The following is an 18,812-nucleotide window of genomic DNA, read 5'->3' as shown; positions in this document are numbered from 1 at the left end:
TATATTTTTTTATACACTCTTTATTTTGTATTGTATGTGTATTCTATATTGTATGTATTGTTTACTGTAAATTGTATATAATTGTTGTGTTGTGCAAGTATGTGTACATTTGATATGTAAATTGTGTTGTGTAAAGCTGATGTTTATTGTAAATTGGTATATGTCTCGTCACTGTCATGACTGCTATGTTGCTCGGAACTGCACACAAGAATTTCACCTACTGTTGCACTTGTGTATATGGTCGTGTGACAATAAAGTGATTTGATTGAATTGTTTGTTGGATTTATATATTTTAATACAATTTATTGTTAATAGAATTTTTGAATAAGTTAAAAGATATAGTCCTCTCAAATAACATCAATGTATTTGTTAGTAGCTTAACTAAATATATTTTCTAAGAGGTAGATTGACTACTTCCAAAAAGCTTAAATCATCAAGCCAAACTGTAATTGCTAGGCTGGTGATGCTACAGTAGTTAGCTGTAACATTGTACAGTCTTTATGAGGCTTTATGGTGGAGCCGTAGACAGGCCAAGGCTAACAGACACTTACCAGCGAGCAGGAAGGTGATTAGACAGGTCTCTTTGGGCATGTAGAGCTTGAGTCTAGAGCCACTGAACACATACTCCACCACAGCTTCAGAGCGGCCCGCTCTCAGCAAGAACGGCAAGAACTGTTTGGCTTTATGAGTCTCCTGTGCAAAAAAACAAAATTACAAAAGTAGGGAGAGAGAACTTTTAGTAAAAAATAGATGTGTCATATACATACTGCCATAAATATATTTAGACAGGAATCACAGTTGCAGGAAACAATTCATCAGGAAACCCTTTCTTTTTTTTGTAGCATTTGCAGCACAGAGATGCCTCTAAGTCACCCTCACTCTGCTAACCTTGACTGGTTTAACTGCATTAGTCTAGACATTTGCTTATTTGTAATTGGACAAGAAAAAGACAGGCCAGGGAAAAATAGTCGGTGACACTGTGTGCCATTCTGAGACAAGGGTTTATTTTAAGTGCCCTGAGTAAGAGTGCAATTTTAGAAGTGAGAGTGGTCATCTCTAAGGTTTGGCAGGTGACAGTTTGGTGAGAATAGACACTGCAGATATCAGTTTAAATATTGCTGCTTCCAGTGACTCAGCACACCAGAGCCACCCACTGCAGCTGGAGATAAAGCCTTGACCCATATAAAGAGAAAGAAGAAAAAATAGCAAGGAGAGAAAACACAAACATCCAAAAGACGAATGGTCCCTTCAGACCAAAGACACCATCCCAATCCAAACGACATTACTCTGACTGTCACTCATATAATGAGGAAATCTTGTTTCTGGATAAGAAATGAGAATGTTTCCATTTGAGAGTGACACACTCTGTTCTTGCACTCTAAAAGCCTTCTACACAAACTCTGGCATAAATTAAGTCCCGAAACCATTCTCAGACAAATGCTGTATACTTAATTAAAACCTGAGGAGCTCATTTATAAATGCAGAGATGTGAGAGAGAAACAGAGGAAGGAGATAAAGTTGAAGAGAGGTTAACAATTCAGTGGCTGTTAAACATCAGATGCTTCACACTGCAAATAACGAGCTTGTCAACACGTCAACTCTCGAATGACATTTATAAGCTGAGTAAAATGTAATCTTCATTTGGCGGTCCAAACAGGATTCGCCCAAAAACAACTCTGGAGCTACAACTGTGAGGGTTTTATTGGTGGAAAGACTATTTTTAGAGGTTGTTAGTTAAATTAATGGACATGGCTGTAATACAGCAATAAATCAGCTGTCACAGTACAAAAGCTTCAGTACCAAAGATTCAGAAGACAAATCTGAAAAAAAGAGGGCTGGGTGAAGCTGCTCAATTTCACACATTGAGAACATATTGACCAGGTTTATATTCACATAATTTTCTGATTAAGGTCCATATTTTTGGTCTTGACTTTGCTCTGAAAATGAAAAATGATGTTTAATTGTTTTGCAGCTATTGGAATATTCCTATCTACATGTAATCAGCATAATTACTTGTGTATATATATATATATATATAACATTTGTGTGCCCAGATGGAATCTTAATTCACATTTTCTGCACAAATTTTGAGCAAAATTTTTGTATTTCTGCAGAAAGGATTTCAATTTAGTAAAATGTGATCTATATCAAGCTGAGCATAATTCACTTTTATTGGTAGCTAAAAAAACAACAACTAATTAGCCATAATATTTCAAAAACAAACAAAGGACATGAAATGTTTAGAACAGGGGTGCCCACACTTTTTTGTGTGATGATCTACTTTTAAATGACCAACTCAATAAGATCTACCAACTAAAAGAAACACAGTTTCATTGAAAATGCTTGTTGGGACTACTGCATGTATCCCTACATGGAATTCATCTTCTAATTAATAAAAAAAATATATAATAATGTTCAATGTTGATATCATTCAGTTTTAAAACTAAACCCAAAACACCTACAGCACAATAGATTACAATAGTCAGGGCATTTACCTTATTATGATGACCTGCACTGAATGGAATCAGACAGTTTTGCTTAATCCAGGCAGTAGCATCGCAATTTCGCGCTCTGTTCTCAGAAGTCCTTGGAAGGCACGTATGCGCAAACTAGTTGTCATGGCAACTGAATAAACAAAACCTTGTCAAGTGCAAGTCAGACAGAAACTAAAAGAAGGAAAGATGTTATATTTATTTTTATTAAAATTTAACTAAAGTACATTTACATTTTGTGCGATCTACCAGCATTGCCTTTGCGATCGACTGGTAGATCACGATCGACGTATTGGGCACCCCTGGTTTAGAATTTTGCAAAAGATGGGCGTTCCAATTCTGCGGAAATAGGCAGAATTTTCTAGAGTTCTGTGCATGCAGATTCCTTTTGGGCTGTGGGTATAAAGTAAGATGTTACAACAATCAGTTTCCAAAACATACAAAGACATTTACCCCTGAAATATCTGCCACTCTGTGATTGGGAACCTCTTTCTTGCTGTGAAGTCCTTTGCCATTCTTGATTGCCCTGCAATGATTCAAGCAGTCAGTGTTACTGTCAGACAAACATTCAGGATCTCCACATAACAGAAAGACAGCATGGGCCCCCTGGACCATAAAACCATTCCTGCCCTAGCCTGAGAAATAAGCACTTAAATAGACACATCCATTCATCCGTCCCTCACACCACAAAAGCGCCATCAAATCACATTTATTACATCCACCGATTCTAATGAGCATTCCAGGCTCCAAGCTCTCATGCATTACACATGGGAATTGTTATGGATTCTGCTCTGCTTCTGAATCTCCATCACCAGGGCAAAAGAAAAGATGCCATATTTTACCTGAATTGCGAGTTTGTGAGTCTAAATTGAATGTGACGATGTACAGTGTATACTACGAAATATCAGAAATAACATGTGTCCATGTTCGCTGGTTGCACTACAAAAAAACAACAACTCTTGACTTTTCAGATACAAGATCAAATGACTCATAAGGCCTCGATATACTTCGAAATTTAGAACAAATGACATCACATCCGTCATTCTGGCCATAAAGAAGGTCATTTCGGTGGTTCGTAACAGCTCGCCTAGGAGAAATTTTATGAAACTTCATTCCGGCTACTAAACACTTTATTGCCATTGGTTCACATCATCAGTAGGTGTGACCTGGAGCTCCACCTACCTTGAGGCCGACAGCTAATTCCAGTTCACGGCATTCAGTCAGTTTTTGTTCTCGTTTAATTAGTCTACAAAAGGGATCAAATCTACTGAACTCTCAAATGCCCATTCACTCATCTGCAATCTGAAGTGAAAGCCATTTTCACATCAGCCCACAGTAAGGTATGCCCCTCCCCTCTTATCATTCTTTCATCTGTATTCTTCCCATCAACACTCCTTTAAAGACTAATCTTTGCAGTTGTATCAGTGTGTAATTGGCATATATTATGGCTGCGTATAGCATGTTAGCTCATTAGAACCACAAATTCAGCATGTAAACAAGACCTGCATATACTGCATAGATGTTACTTTATATCATCCTCGAGTGGTTAAAAAAAAACTGTTACATATCTAGTGAAGCAATTGATAACACATTGAAATGTCACATTAGTATACAAGTATACAAACAGTATACCATTGCTCAGCTGTTTCGAACTTACTTTTACCCCTGAAAGAAGAACAAAGAAGAACTTCTCTGGAATAATATTTATGGTTCACATTGACTCAGGGTGACCTTGGAAAGTAGCCCACAGTCACACTTGTACACACACACACACACACACACACACACACACACACACACACACACACACAAAACCCTAGCTAGATGCGATAACACAATTGGTCCACGAAAGGCCTCTTATCCTTTTTTTTTTTTTTGCTAATTACTAATGCCAGTAATTGAGCCTTTATGAACTGGATATTAGTGAATTGTTCAAAATGACTCATCAACTCACTAGTTATTGGTTTATATCAGTCTGACGAATCGGTTACCAATAAACATCTTATTCACTTAATGCACCGCAAGTCATGTCTGACTCAAAATGAGTATTTAAATGAGTGTTTGTGTAACACAAATCAGTCCATAAAAAAAAGAAAATGTTACCAATATATAATACCAATTGTTTTTATAAAACATTTCAAACCCCTGCAACAAACGCAGAATTCTGTTGGAAACAGAAAGTGTGAGTGTGTGTTCGAGCAGAATTGGAGCTCAGTGTAACAGTCGTTGGTGAGTGGTAATGTCTGTGGATTACAGTGGATATAGAAGAAATGAACGACATGTCTTTGCCTCTTTAAGTCAGATGTATCTGTGGCTGTAGCCTCCCTGGTGTGTAATCACATTCAGAGAAAGATACTGAGAGAGGGCAAGAGAGTGAGAGCTTGTGCTGAGGTTGATTTCTCAGAGGATGTAGGGTAATGACCAGCAATCTCAGCTAAAAATAAATTTGAGACCCGCAAACCTCCCATCTCCGCTTGCTCCACAGGGAAGCATTACCCAAAGAGAGAATGAGAGAAACAGGGAAGGACAAGGAAATAGAGATGTGAGTGTGTGCATCTCAAAGCAACACCAAAAGTGAAGAACAGAAATGGAAGAGATAGAGCAGCAAACAAGCAGAAGTCTCTATCGATCTTTCTCTTGAGGGTCACCCATCTATTGCAGACCACAAGATCCAAATCGCTTCCTGGGCATTAAACCACCCTTGAAACCTCTGCATTGCAAATCTATATAATAATATTCATAGACACAGAATAATAGAGCCATGCTTTAGTGCTGGTGGTTGAGGTATGTGGTCTGGGACTGATATTGCCTCCATGAAATGAGAGCTAACCAGACAAGCCATGACTTATTGCAATGAGCAAAATGGCTCCATTTCACAGATGGCTTCTCCTCCTAGGAATGAGCGGGAATACGGCCTGCATTTGTTCACTGGTGATTGCATATTTATGGTTTAGCTTACCTTGCCTCTGCTGCCAGGAGCTCATCATAATGGGAACATCTTTGATCGTCATCCTGGTGATATCTGATCACTGTGGCAAGACCTTTACTAAAAAAGAGAGACAAAACAGAGAGTCAGAGGTTGTTTTCAAGATTCGCAGCTTTTCATTGGGATTGTCTCATAATGACAACAAGCTTTCTAGAGCTTACATTCAAACTTTTCTTTGTTTACTAAATACATTCGTTAGTTAGAGATTTTAGTCTGAACCAGAGTCCATTTAACACAGAGTTTTACATAGCTGTTGTGAAAGAGGCTTTCCAAATGGTACCTCTTGAAAACGTGGGCATGGGTCCATGTGGACTTCAGCACGCTTTGCAGATTGCATACACCATCTTACCCAATTTTCGAAAATGAACCACCATTGATGAAAACAAGTGGGACTGCTTTAAAAAAATCAAATCAAATAGCGTCGGCAAGCATCTTGTGATGACTAGATACAGATGTCTGAGAAAATGTTTATTCAGACCGATTTACAAAATAATCATTTGGACCAATTTGTGAACCTTTTTGCCTAATTAATTGAAAAGAGTGGACTCAAAGGAACAATTCACTGAAAAATAAGATATCAATGCACAAGATACCAAACAACCCAAAATACCTGCAAACTGGAAAAATGATACATATGAAGATCGCAAGCAATGACAAACATTACACCTCCTACTTAAGCACCACCATATTCCAAAATCAAATGTTAAGTGAAAAGTAACACTCCGTTGCATCAGGCAGAATTCCCGATCAGTGAGGAGTTAAGTGTGTTGTAAGACATGGCAAAACAGCTGAGCCCTTAGGCAGTGTGAACATCTATACTCACACAATACTGTACGCCAAGGACTAGGGCACGCTTGGGTAATCACAGCCCCGAGCACAGAACAACCCCACACTTGTGTGCCTTGGCCTAACTTGCACTACCAAGGGACGGTGTGTTAGATCCCGCATGCACATAATGAGTGAAAAAAAGAAAAGATTCAATCCACATAGGTAGAGTAATAATGTTGAAGCATATGATTAAATGGTATTTAAAGGGATAGTTCACCCAAACTTTTTAACTTTCAAAGCGTTTTGATAATGACTTCCAAGAAACAGAAAAGGAGACGTTCATCAAAATGGCCAAGCTGCGCTTTTAGATATACTGTAACAGAATGGTCACCACAGCTGTAGAGAAAGATTTTCAGTGAATAAATGACATTTCTGTCTGTTCCTCACATAAAGCTATCATATGGCTTCAGAAGACATGTAATGAAGTAATATGAATTACCTTTATGATATTTTTTGATCTTGATCATTTGTTGGTTCTTAACAGCCACTAGTACACATACACTTTCTTTGTATAGATAGATGAGAGCGTTTCTTCCCCAATTGCAATATACAGTATACACTTTTTATTTTCAGTAAAAAACAAATAAAATTCTCATATTTTTGAAAAGAAATGAATCTTTTTAAAACAATCAAATTTGGACCAAATTTCAGATTAAGAATCGTAGTAGAATCAAAGTCAGTTCAAATATTTACACCCTCTAATATGATGTTTAAAGAAACAAACAAAAATCTAGTTTAATGTCACTTGGGAGCATAGGCGAAATCGCGGGGGGGGGTCGGGGGAGTCAGGTCCCCCCCAAAATATCATTAAAATATGTGTATTGTAAATAATATAATGATATATTCTTAAAATAATTGTTTAAGAAATAAAATAATACAAATACAAACGGGGCAACAACCAAAACAACATTGGTGTCCCCTTCAAAAATTGCTCTTGAGAATTGTTGTTTATTGTCCCCCCCAAAATTTTGATGAAATTGTCGCCCCTGCTTGGGAGCACAATATTTTTTATTGGGTGTCATTTCCAATCAATTTTGCCAAATTATGGTAAAAGTGTGAAAATGATATTAAACGGTGTATTTAGAATACATAAAATGTTAGCTGCGAGACAAAGTAAAAAAATGTCATAGGGTCATGAAACCCCTTTGTTTCAGCACAGTTGAGTTATCACAACGGTTTCAAAAAATACCAGGGAAAGTGGGCGTGGTCAGCAGCAGAGTGAGGGGAGAAGGAAACACAAAAACTATCTGATCCAGTCACTCATTTTATTTCACTAATGCAGTTAACAGCAACAAAACATTCTCATAATTAAATTCTCATAATTGCTCGTAACAAATTATAATAAATTATAAACGGTTTTGTCAGCTTACAATAAATAACACCGAAGCACACTGGTCATTTTATGTCTGTAATTTAAAGTGTAAATAAATGTCAAGCCATCTACTGTGGCTGTGATATTAACCTGCAAAGACAAAAAATGAAATTGTTAAATCACTGGTCACATAAGAGATGATGTAGGGCCAGAATTCTTGGCCTATACACATACACACTATAACCCTGTCAGGGGTTTGGCTATGGAGATAATTGACTACTGAAGCCACACGAGGACATGAAGAATTGCACTGTTTTATTATGGTGGATTAAACCTTACAGAATTATACCAAGAAAGAGCAATGCATCAAACTCTGAATTTGATATCTTTGTACAGGCTTGCAAATCAAGCGAAAAGCTGGCTATGAAGAGAGATTACTGGCATTAGACAAAAAAAAAAAAAAAATTAAACCAATGGATCACAGGCCTTTCAGTGGAACAAATGTGTTTGGGCATCTAGCGAGGGTTTTGTGTGTGCACGTGTGTACAAGTGTGACTGTGGGCTACTTTCCAAGGTCACCCGGAGTCAGTGTGAATCATGTCAGGCTAGACCATAGATCTCCCCAGAGCAACCGAGACCAAACATGGAAACTGTTTATCACATAGCAAGAGAGAGGCGGGGACCGTTAACTACTTCATTTAAGGTAACGAAGGCAAGTGGAAGGGAAGAGGATACCTAAACCTTATTATTTCACTTTAGAAAAAACAAGGAGCACCAAAATGCTCCAGGTTAAGAAATTGACTCCATTTGTGTCAAACTCTCTTCGAGGTCAATGGATCATCTCAGAGGGGGCATCACATTCGGTGTGTTCTTGTTAGCTTAAAGCAAATAAAGAGGCAGTGTTGAGATATTCAGAGATAGGAGCTTTTCCCAAATAGAGAGAGACTGTGATCTAGCCAATCACTTTCAATCAGTCTAGAGCAAACAGAGGGTTAGAAGCTAATCTGAAATAGCAAGCCGAATCTCCCATCTGCCTTGTCACCCAGAGAGGGGAAGATCAATCACTAATCTGGACGGCATTGGGACTGTGCAAGGACACAGATTTCACCTGAACCAACTGCCACACTGTCTTACTGTCCTCTGGGTGTACATGGATAGATTGTGTCTCGTTATAGATGGAACAACATGGGCACACATGTGTAAAGTTACCTTGAAGGGATAGTTCAACCAAAAATGAAAATTCTCTCATTTCCTCACCCTCATGCCATCCCAGATGTGTATGAATTTCTTTCTTCTGCTGAACACAATCTAAGATTTTTAGAAGAATAGCTCAGCTCTGTAGGTCCTCACAATGCAAGTGAATGGTCACCAAAAAAATCTCCAAAAATCACATTAAGGCAGTGTAAAAGTAATCCATAAGACTCCAGTGGTTAAATCAATGTCTTCGAAGGGATATAGGTTTGGGTGAGAAACAGATCAATATTTAAGTCCTTTTTTACAATCAATCCCCACTTTCACATTTTTCTTCTAAAAATCTTTGTTTGTGTTCAACAGAAGAACGAAAGTCATACACATCTGGGATAGCATGAGGCTGAGTAAATGATGAGAGAATATTTGGATGAACTACTCCTTTAAAAAATGAGGCACAGCTAACAGTCATGGGTCAAATCACTTCCCTCGTATTTGGATGTCCCCTTCCAGAAGCACAAAATTGAACTACATGCTCAGGAAAACTTTAATCAAATTCAGCCAGTACCTTTACATGTACTTTATAAGTTCGATTTTGGCCAGACTAATACAATAATTAATCTTTATGAAATTAAATGTCATGTAAACTCTTTAGTCCGACTGAATATGGACCAAACCTAGATAATGCAATAATGGGGGTGGTAAAAACACTATTCAGTTCAATTCAGGGATGAAACAGAGAACTGAAGATCCCAGCACAAGAGCTTTTAGTACAGCTGTTTTTCTGAAAATTGACAAATACCAAGGAATCGTACCCTGCAACAGAGTCCATATATTCTGGTTGACAACAGAAATAAACTACGATTCAGAGCCACATATCATTATGTGAATACAGACCTGTAAATGTAGGGGGAAAGGGGTGCAAACCAGGCAAACAAGCCAAGTATAAAAGGCACCTTAGACAGTGAAAAAGTTCTCAAATATGTTAGAAAGTACCATGCAGTAAGGAAAAGCTCTAAATGAAGTTAAAAAGTCTACACTTCTTAATTAATTCCATTTATTCCTTCGATTCATTTGCCTCAAAATGAGAATGTAACCCAGTCTAATGGACGTAAATGGAAGTTCATTAGGTGGGGGTATCCTGTGGACACTCATTTTCTTACCCCAGGAGTTTAGTGCTTCATCAACAAATAAAACACAAAATGAGAGCATTATTACACTCTTTCCTCTATCTCTTGTTTTCTCCATGAAAGGCAAAGACAGCTCTGCACGATTGGGCAGGAGTAATGAGCTTGGGTGAACAACACGCCCTTCTCAAGAAACACAAAACGCCAACAATTCCCTCTCCTTCAGAGAAGCAAAAGCGCTAATGAAGGAAGAGAAAATGAAAGAGCAAGAAACAGAGAGAGAGGGGCCATTTGGGAAGCAGATGACAGATTAAATGGGCTTTAAGAGTCATGTCTGAATAAGAAAGTTCTGATGGAGGGATAACAGCAATGGTGGGGTTGTGAGAAACTCAGACAGGACTCTGAACCAGAAGGACGATGATGAAGACAGAAATGGTATTAGTAGAGCGCAACAGTGTTTGCCCACAATTCCAGCAGTCTTTGTTCCGGAAGAATTTTCCCTCACAGATTTTTTCCAAAGAGAATTCACAAGATTCTTCATTAAGAGTTCTAAGACTTGCACCAAACCTACCAGCTCCGAGTTGATTCGCAACATTACAGACTTTGATTTGAGTAAACCTGACAAAAATAATCTAACAAACTGCAAAGGTACAAGACTGTGAACTTGACGTCTTTTTATGAGGGCATAAACTACAATCCCACGAAGCATTGCAAATGACGTAATTTAAAAACGACTGAAAATATAAAATGATAGGTTATTGATAAATTATAGAAACAATATGTATATTCAGACATACAGTTTTGAGAGTGTTAACTCGTGGAAGTGGGCAGGGCTGTGATTCTCTTTTTTATGAATATTTTATCTTTAGGATAATGGGTAGAATAGTTCTTTACCAGGAATTCTGCTATTAAACATGCTTTTTTAGTTTTGTTTAAATTAAGTTAAAATAATGCAGACTGATGGCTTGAACAGAAGCATATACCATTGATTAACAACCTTGAAGCTTATAGTTGGTGTGTCTTTAAATGTCTATTGTCGCCTATGAAGAATTTTTATTTTCGGAACCCAACTGTTGCGCTCTATAGAAAAGCACCTTTCAAAAGCAGAGACAGGTCCACTGAAAAGTCTTGGGAAATACAGAAAGCCTGAAGTGATGTAATCAGCCTGAAGTGCATGTACAGTGAGTGCATGCATCTTTCAAATCCATGCCAGAGCAAGTTTTGCTGAGCATGTCTAAGTCCCTTTGAGTCTAATGCGGTAAGGGAAGGTGTAGCCAAGAATCTTGGTAATATGTACATTTTGGTATTTCATGGATTAAAAGTGAGCTACTCGAATCATCTGTAATTCCCTCCGAAGCAAAAGCAGAAATGAAGGAAAAAGATGGATGATTCTACAAGCTCAGCCACGGCGGTGGGCGAGCATGCATCAGGGTCACAGTGCATTTTCAGCAACTTGTGAAAACTATGCACGCTCTCTTCCATACAAATGAATAAACAAATAAAGTCTCACTTCTGGTATATACCTGCACAAACACAGACATCAAACATTTGATGCTGACATTCTGCTCATTCCCTGGCTCTTGTTCACACCTCACACACATTAATACTCACACCCACATAACAGGAGACACTTTGAGCAGACAGGATTATCCAAACGTGTGCTTTCCTGATAAGTGGATTAATGCAACATTTTCATTTGACTTTTTTGCTGAGGCAGAGACCCTCTACAGAGGCGCTACTTAGAAAGTTAGCCAAATCTAGCTTTGGATTGCCACCGGGAAGTTCGGTTTCAATATAAAGAGGGTGAGAGGAGGAAACGCACTTCTCCACAGATTAACCTTCATTACTCACTGCTGGTAAACGCCACTCATTATTTCCATCCTCTCAAAAGGAGGGAACTCCATCTGAAATGGATGCTACACTCCCCGTCTTCCTCCATTCCCCATCCTTCTAGAGATGCAACCAGGGATTGGAATCTTGGCTAAGAAATGTAGAGATTCCAGATCCGATTCCTCCTTAACGGTTTCATGTACAACTCTTTTAGTACTTTTGAGGATGAAAAATTGGGAAAAAAGTAATGCAATTGTTATGAACCAATTTGTCCTAACTATATAACACATACAAACATATACACACACACACACACATATACACACACACACACACACATATATATATATATACGTGCGCGCACACTTAATGCAGCTCGATTAGAACGTGATTGCTCGCGACTTTAATCATAATATGATATATCTAAATATATGTCCATATGCATTTCTTATCATGAAGAAAAATGGCAAAATGCAGCTTTATTAATAAGAGAGCACTTTGCACATTAGTTTGGAAATAGTTTTTTATTCATTCTATTGTATGCTTGTTTATTTAGGTTTTGTTTTTTAGTACTTGGTAAAAACAAATTAAAAGTTGCAAAGGTTGAAGCAAATCTTATATAAGTGTTCAAAAATACTTTAAGCATACATTGTTCAGTTTTGTTATAATTAAAAATTATATATTTAAATTAAAGTGTTGCTCAATGGCATATTTCTGTTCTTAGTTCTGCTGCTAATGTTTTGTAGACTTTGTTATTAAAAGAGTGTTATTCAGAAACCTGTTTTTGTGTTTTGCTTTGGTACCGAAAATGGTATCGAGTACCGTGAAATTTCACTGGTACTGGTACCGACTACTGAAATTTTGGTACCGTGACAACACTACTAGGTTCAACATTATAAAAAAAAAATGTCAATGCTTACATACCCCCTGGGGTACGCGTTCCCCCAGTTAGGAATCACTGTTTTAGATAAAGTAAAAAGAACCAGCTCATAAGAGTAATGTGTTCATGAATCAAACTACACTGTCCACGCTGTATGTTTTTGATTCCCAAAAAAGAGCCAGCTCATAAGGGTCTTTCATTCAGAAATCAGATTACACTGGAAGTACAGAATGTTTTAATAAAATTGTTCATTCTGCTAATGGACTACACTGTACAGTATGTTTTTGATTCAATAAAAAGAACCAGTTCATGAGGTCATTCGTTCGGGAATTAGACTATACTGTCCACGTTGTATTTTGTATATTTGTTTTTTAATCACTAAAAATCCAGCTCAGAGTCATTCCATCAGGAACCACACTCTTGCTGATCTTGCAATTAATCCCAATAACACATGATATCTAGGAGAATTGACCTGCAACCTATATTTAAGGGCCTCTTTTAGATTACTACAGCCATGTCAAACAGACTGCATCCTAATACCAGGGTGATGGAAGATGGCTTCAACCTCATCAAATCCAAATGGACGAAAGTGGCAGCAAATGAAGTAGAGTCCAAGCAAGATGCTGCTTTAATCCAAATGCCTGTAAATACTCTGGAAATGAGAGTCAGGTACAACTTAACCTGTGGCCTGCTGTAAGACAGCTTGTAGAGAGGGAGTTATGTCTTAAAATACTAGTAAATCATATTGATAAATATCTCTACATAAAATCTCACCTTCAGTCTTAGTGAAAGTTATGACCCATTAGATTTGTACTGTTCCACAGCACCAACAAGAACAAAACAATAATCAGTTCTTTACCACGGAAGCATTTGTGAGTTATGAACTTCAGTAACTGCACAGATTTTATTCCTCTTTTAAAAAAGTTGGAAAATATAAAAAATGGCCACAGCTCTTGCTAGGGCTGCAGGGGAGATGCTAAAATGTGGCTTGCCTCAGTCCAAGGCCTCACACGACATTGTGTCCTAGCAACAACAAGAAGAAGAATCTGAAAACAGCCTCTAAATGATTGCTGTGTTTCATTTGTGAAAACTGGGTAAATGTAAGAGAAATTAAGGGTCGTAACCAGCAAAGACATTGATGGGGGAAAGTCTGCCCCAATATTAAGAGAGGTCAATCAATATCGGTTTACAATAACAAAAATGTAATCCAACCCAATCTTCCATCCTTGAAGAAATTCATCCAAAAGCACCTTCTGTAAGAGATTTTTTTTATATTAATACAAATGCTAAGATGTCGTCTTTGACTTTGAGAAACTCTATTAAATTTAAGTGAGTTGAGGTAGTTCTGTGAAATTTAATGAGTCAAAAGTGAACCCTTAAGGTGATTGCATGCCAAATGCTTCTCTCGTATATTTTTGAGCTGAATAAATCCAAACATTGCCACACGATTTGCAATCAAATTCAAACAGGCATCGTACCATGCAGCGCATTGTATAAATCAAACTACTCTGAGTGCAAACAGGAAATGCCTCACGAAAAACTGATCTTAGATTAAACTCTTTCGTTTTCAGACTATTGTGTCCAAAATATTCAAATGATTCCAGGTCAGTGAACACGGCCTCCATTGAAAACAGCAGCAACAAAATATCAGTTTCAAGATGCTGCCTTGCATACATACATACAAGGATAATATAAAACCACTAGTAATCCATGTGCCTTTCATACATTTATGAGAAAACATGTGTGTTGTCAGATTTCCATGGTGGTAAATCAAATGGCCCTTGCAAACTGGGTTTTCCATTATTTTGCATATTACTAATGAATGGTTTGGGTTAGAAAGATCTTCAACACACACCAAACCGTAGCTTTACAACTGACAGCAGGTTGTACATTATACTTTAATGAGTCCCAACATGACTACAACAACAATTTTCAGAACTTCCCACACAGTTTATACCCTGCTGGCCTTAGAAAAATTAATTATGATCGTAGTATTTTGTTTTATAAGTGGCAGAGATGTAAACCTTTTATACTTACAGTACTGTGAGTCAACACAACCCTATTCATTAACACATGTCCTTTCTTAAACATGTAATAACTTTAAATCTCTGAAACAAGTCACCAAGCACTCTTATTTCTTGTCATATAGAAACTGCTTTTTCAGATCCAAACAATTCCCCACAGTTAACAAACCAATCCCAAGTCCCACCCTAATTTATTCTAATTGAATATTCTGTTTTACTAGGAAGTAAAATGGTTTGTGTTTATTTTTGCTGCATTTCTAGTCAGTTTCAGTCCATTATTTCATGTGTTTTGTGTGCAAACAGGTTATTTTGTGTACACATTTTCTCATGTCATAAATAGTTGACAAAAAAAAAAAAAAGTACACAACAAAAATATTAGATAATCTCTCACCTCTTCCCAATGAGCTTCTTTCGCAAGAATTCGCGTGCCTCAAACATGTAAGGAATGTCGTAGAGTGGACGAAAGCGCTTATCTTTGCCCTTGTTCTTCTCCTAGAGAGAGAATAGAAAACGAAAGATGCAGAGAAGTCAATATCACATAACAATTGAAAAACATCCTTTTGTCTCAAACATGCACAAAACTGAATCTCTTCTTTGGAGACTCCAAGTCTGCATTCAAATATGTGTGCACTCCCCTGCTACTCAGTACGCAAAAAGTAGTATGTCACACGAATAAGATGTCTGATTATGCAAAGTGCACTTTGCAGTCACATAATGTCAAAGAACAAGTAAGTTTCTGACTTGAAGGTCAAAAACACAATTCTTTGACATAGGTCAAAAGACAAATATCAATATGGTGGATAAAGTATGTCCATACTTACAATACACAGCTGTAACCAACAGAACACACTTCATTGACTGTTGAGAATTTACTTCAACAAATTCAGTACATACTATAAAAGTACAGGAATTGGGAAGCAGCCTCAAGTTACTGCCTCATGTTACTTCCTTCTTAAATGGAGCTCTTTACTGCTAAGCTTCCTGTTTTCCTCCTCCTTCCAAACCTTTTTTAATTTCAATCCTCTTTTTCCATTTTTTCTAAAAATCTCATATTGGTCTTTTCCCCACAAATCTACGGCAGTGTCTCGATCTCTATCAGGCGTGAGACTCCACCATCTCACAACACTGCTACATTAGAAATAGAACATCATGGAAGACTCTGGGCAGGAACGACAAAAGTAATGGTACTTGCCACGAAGTCGATACTGAAAGTAATCTTTGTTAGCAATTAGTATAAAAAAAACAGCAAAGATGTTGGTATCAACTATGGAAATGTTGGTATTGTAACAACCCTAACACTGGGTTTGGTTTATTCCAAGCACTGATGCTCAGGGATGTAAGGCTTGAGGGAAAACACAATGGAAACCAGAAATAAAAAAAGAGAGAGAGACTAGCAACAGAAATCAGGGTGAGATGTCGCTTGTGGATGAGTTTGGAGAGATCTGATTGTTAACCCTACGAACTTGATATTCAAAATAATGGCAAATAAAAGCATATTGACTGGAAAAGCATAAATCACGAAGCGATTTGAAATCCTCAAGCTTTAATTCCAGCAAACGTTTATCTATGCTGCAAATATCTCATTAAACCCACATTAGCTACGCCCACATGCTCTGATATTTGGAACAGAATAAAATCATATCTACCACACACTTCTGTGAATCATATCAGTGCATTGAAACGTTGCATTGAATGCACTGAAAGTCCTCTTCTGATGGAGGGGCTTTCAGGGCGGCTAAAGAGCTGTGCCGATGGAATATAATACAGCCAGAAACCCCTGACGGTGAAAGAGGATAACCCATATTCAGTCAGCCTATAAATATCTACGGCAAGAAACAAATGAACCTTGAGTTTTAAAAAATTAACAAGATCAATATTTCTGTTCCATTATGTCTAATGGACACTTCCAACTTAGTTAAAAATCAAAATCTGTGAAAACACAAAGCTCTGTGTCGATTGTAGAGATCCTTGTCATTGTATTGGGCAAATCAGGCGTGTTCTGCAAAGACATGGCAGGCTGGTGACTGAACCGTGAAAGGAGAAATTAGGATTTCAGCAACTGTCTAACATGTCGATGTTTGCCTGTAACTGGGTGTTAAAAATGACAGTTTGGCTGCATGCAGTAAATGCAAGAACAGCTTCCTCCTGCACAGATTAACTGGACATAACAAGACCTGTACACCCTGCAGTCTGGTACAATAAGCAAAGCAATCGTTGGTCGTTACATCAAAGAAAGAAGACAAACTGAACTTATTCCAGTATTCTTCCGGAAAATTAAATTCCATCATTATCACTGTTCATTTTGTTCATTGATGAAGGTCTATTTGACTTTGTCAACGCTAACGATCATGAGGGGGAAAAGATGCATTATGGTGATAATTAAAACTGTTGATGAAAAAACATGACAAGAAACAAATAATAAGACTTTAACAATATATATTGTTAATATATGTACATATAGTATATATACAGTGTATATATATATACACACACACACATATTATATATATATATACACACATATACACACACACACACACACACATATATATATATATATATATATATATATATATATATATATATATATATATATATATATATATATATATATTTATTTTAGGGCTGTTGATTTAACACGTTAATTCAGTGCGATTAATTTTATTAAAAATCACGAATTAAACAAATTAACACAATTAACACTCCCGGACCATAATAAGGAAGATTCCTTAGAAATGCAAGCTTGTAGTACCACCTGTTTACTCCAGAGGGCAGTAAGTGAAACTTCAGCTGTATGGCAACATGCAGTTTATACAGTGAAGAAAACAACCATCCAGCAGACACACAACACAAACATGCGTTACGTTCTTGTATTCAAAACCACTTGATGGATATATATATAATTGTTTTAATATTTTAAGATAACTATATATAATTATTTAATCATTATATTTTTAATTATTGTTATATGAGGGGCTTCCTCAGCAAATATTTGTATATGAGATTAATGAATCGGGACACCATGTAATTAATTCTATTAAAAATTTTAATAGATTGACAGCCCTAATATATATATATATATATATATATATATATATATATATATACACACACAAATACACACACACTGTATATGAGAGTAATCAGCTATATTGACAACATAAACTTAAAACTTACATCAGCACACTGAAGTGAATGCACAAGTATAATTTAAAGGATTAGTTCACCCAAAATTGAAAATCCTCTCATGATTTACTTTAAACCATCCCAGTATGAATTTCCTTCTTCAGCAGAACCGAAGTGAAGATTTTTAGAAGTACATTTCAGCTCTTTTTGTCCATACAATACATACACATCTGTCTGCTGGCTATTTGATGGTCCAAAAGGCATATTTAGGCAGCATAAAAGTAATCCATACGACTCCAGTCAATCAATGAATGTCTTCAGAAGCAAATCTGACTGTTTGTGTGAAAAAATAAATTGACAATAAAAACTGTATTAACATTACAGAATTGTTTTCTGCCAGCAGTCGACGCATCAGTGACGTAAGCGCAATGGTGCATTCACACGTGAAGTCGGAAGTGCGCGCTTTGAATACAACAGAGGAACGAAAGACATGTGAGAGTTAGGTCATTTCAAAAAGCATTCCAGCACTGTCAGGAAACAACGATTTAAAGATAAAACGTTTTAATTATCGAATTGTTTTACAAAAGCCTTTTCGGTTTGCTTCAGAAGACATTCATTTAATGACTGGAGTTAAGTGGATTACTTTTATGCTGCCTAAACATGCCTTTTGGACCATCAAACAGCCAGCAGTGTAATGGCACCTATTTACTTGCATTGTATGGACAAAAACAGCTGAAATGTACTTCTAAAAATCTTCACTTCAGTTCTGCTGAAGAAGGGAATCATACACATCTGGGGTGGCTTTAAGGTAAGTAAATAATGAGAAAATTTGAATTTTGGGGTGAACTATCCCTTAAGTTGCATGCTAGTTAGAATAAGCAGCTGAAGATATGACTATGTCTTTTCTACATGCTACATGTAAAGCAAAATCCTAAATGGTCTAAAAGACAGAATAAGCATAAGAATTCACAGTATCATAAATTCTCTCTTTAATAAGTTTGAGGCATTATTAAACTTGT

The 18,812-nt window shown here is 37.0% G+C and overlaps 1 pseudogene; it reads right to left on the bottom strand.

Moving 5' to 3' along the window:
* The window catches only part of LOC127637764 (staphylococcal nuclease domain-containing protein 1-like), a 265,638-nt pseudogene that overhangs the window by 201,968 nt on the left and 44,858 nt on the right, over positions 1-18,812 (bottom strand).

The sequence above is a fragment of the Xyrauchen texanus genome, chromosome 45, assembly GCF_025860055.1.
Source record: "Xyrauchen texanus isolate HMW12.3.18 chromosome 45, RBS_HiC_50CHRs, whole genome shotgun sequence".
Taxonomy (NCBI): Eukaryota; Metazoa; Chordata; class Actinopteri; order Cypriniformes; family Catostomidae; genus Xyrauchen; species Xyrauchen texanus.
This window is presented reverse-complemented; position numbering and strand designations above follow the sequence as displayed.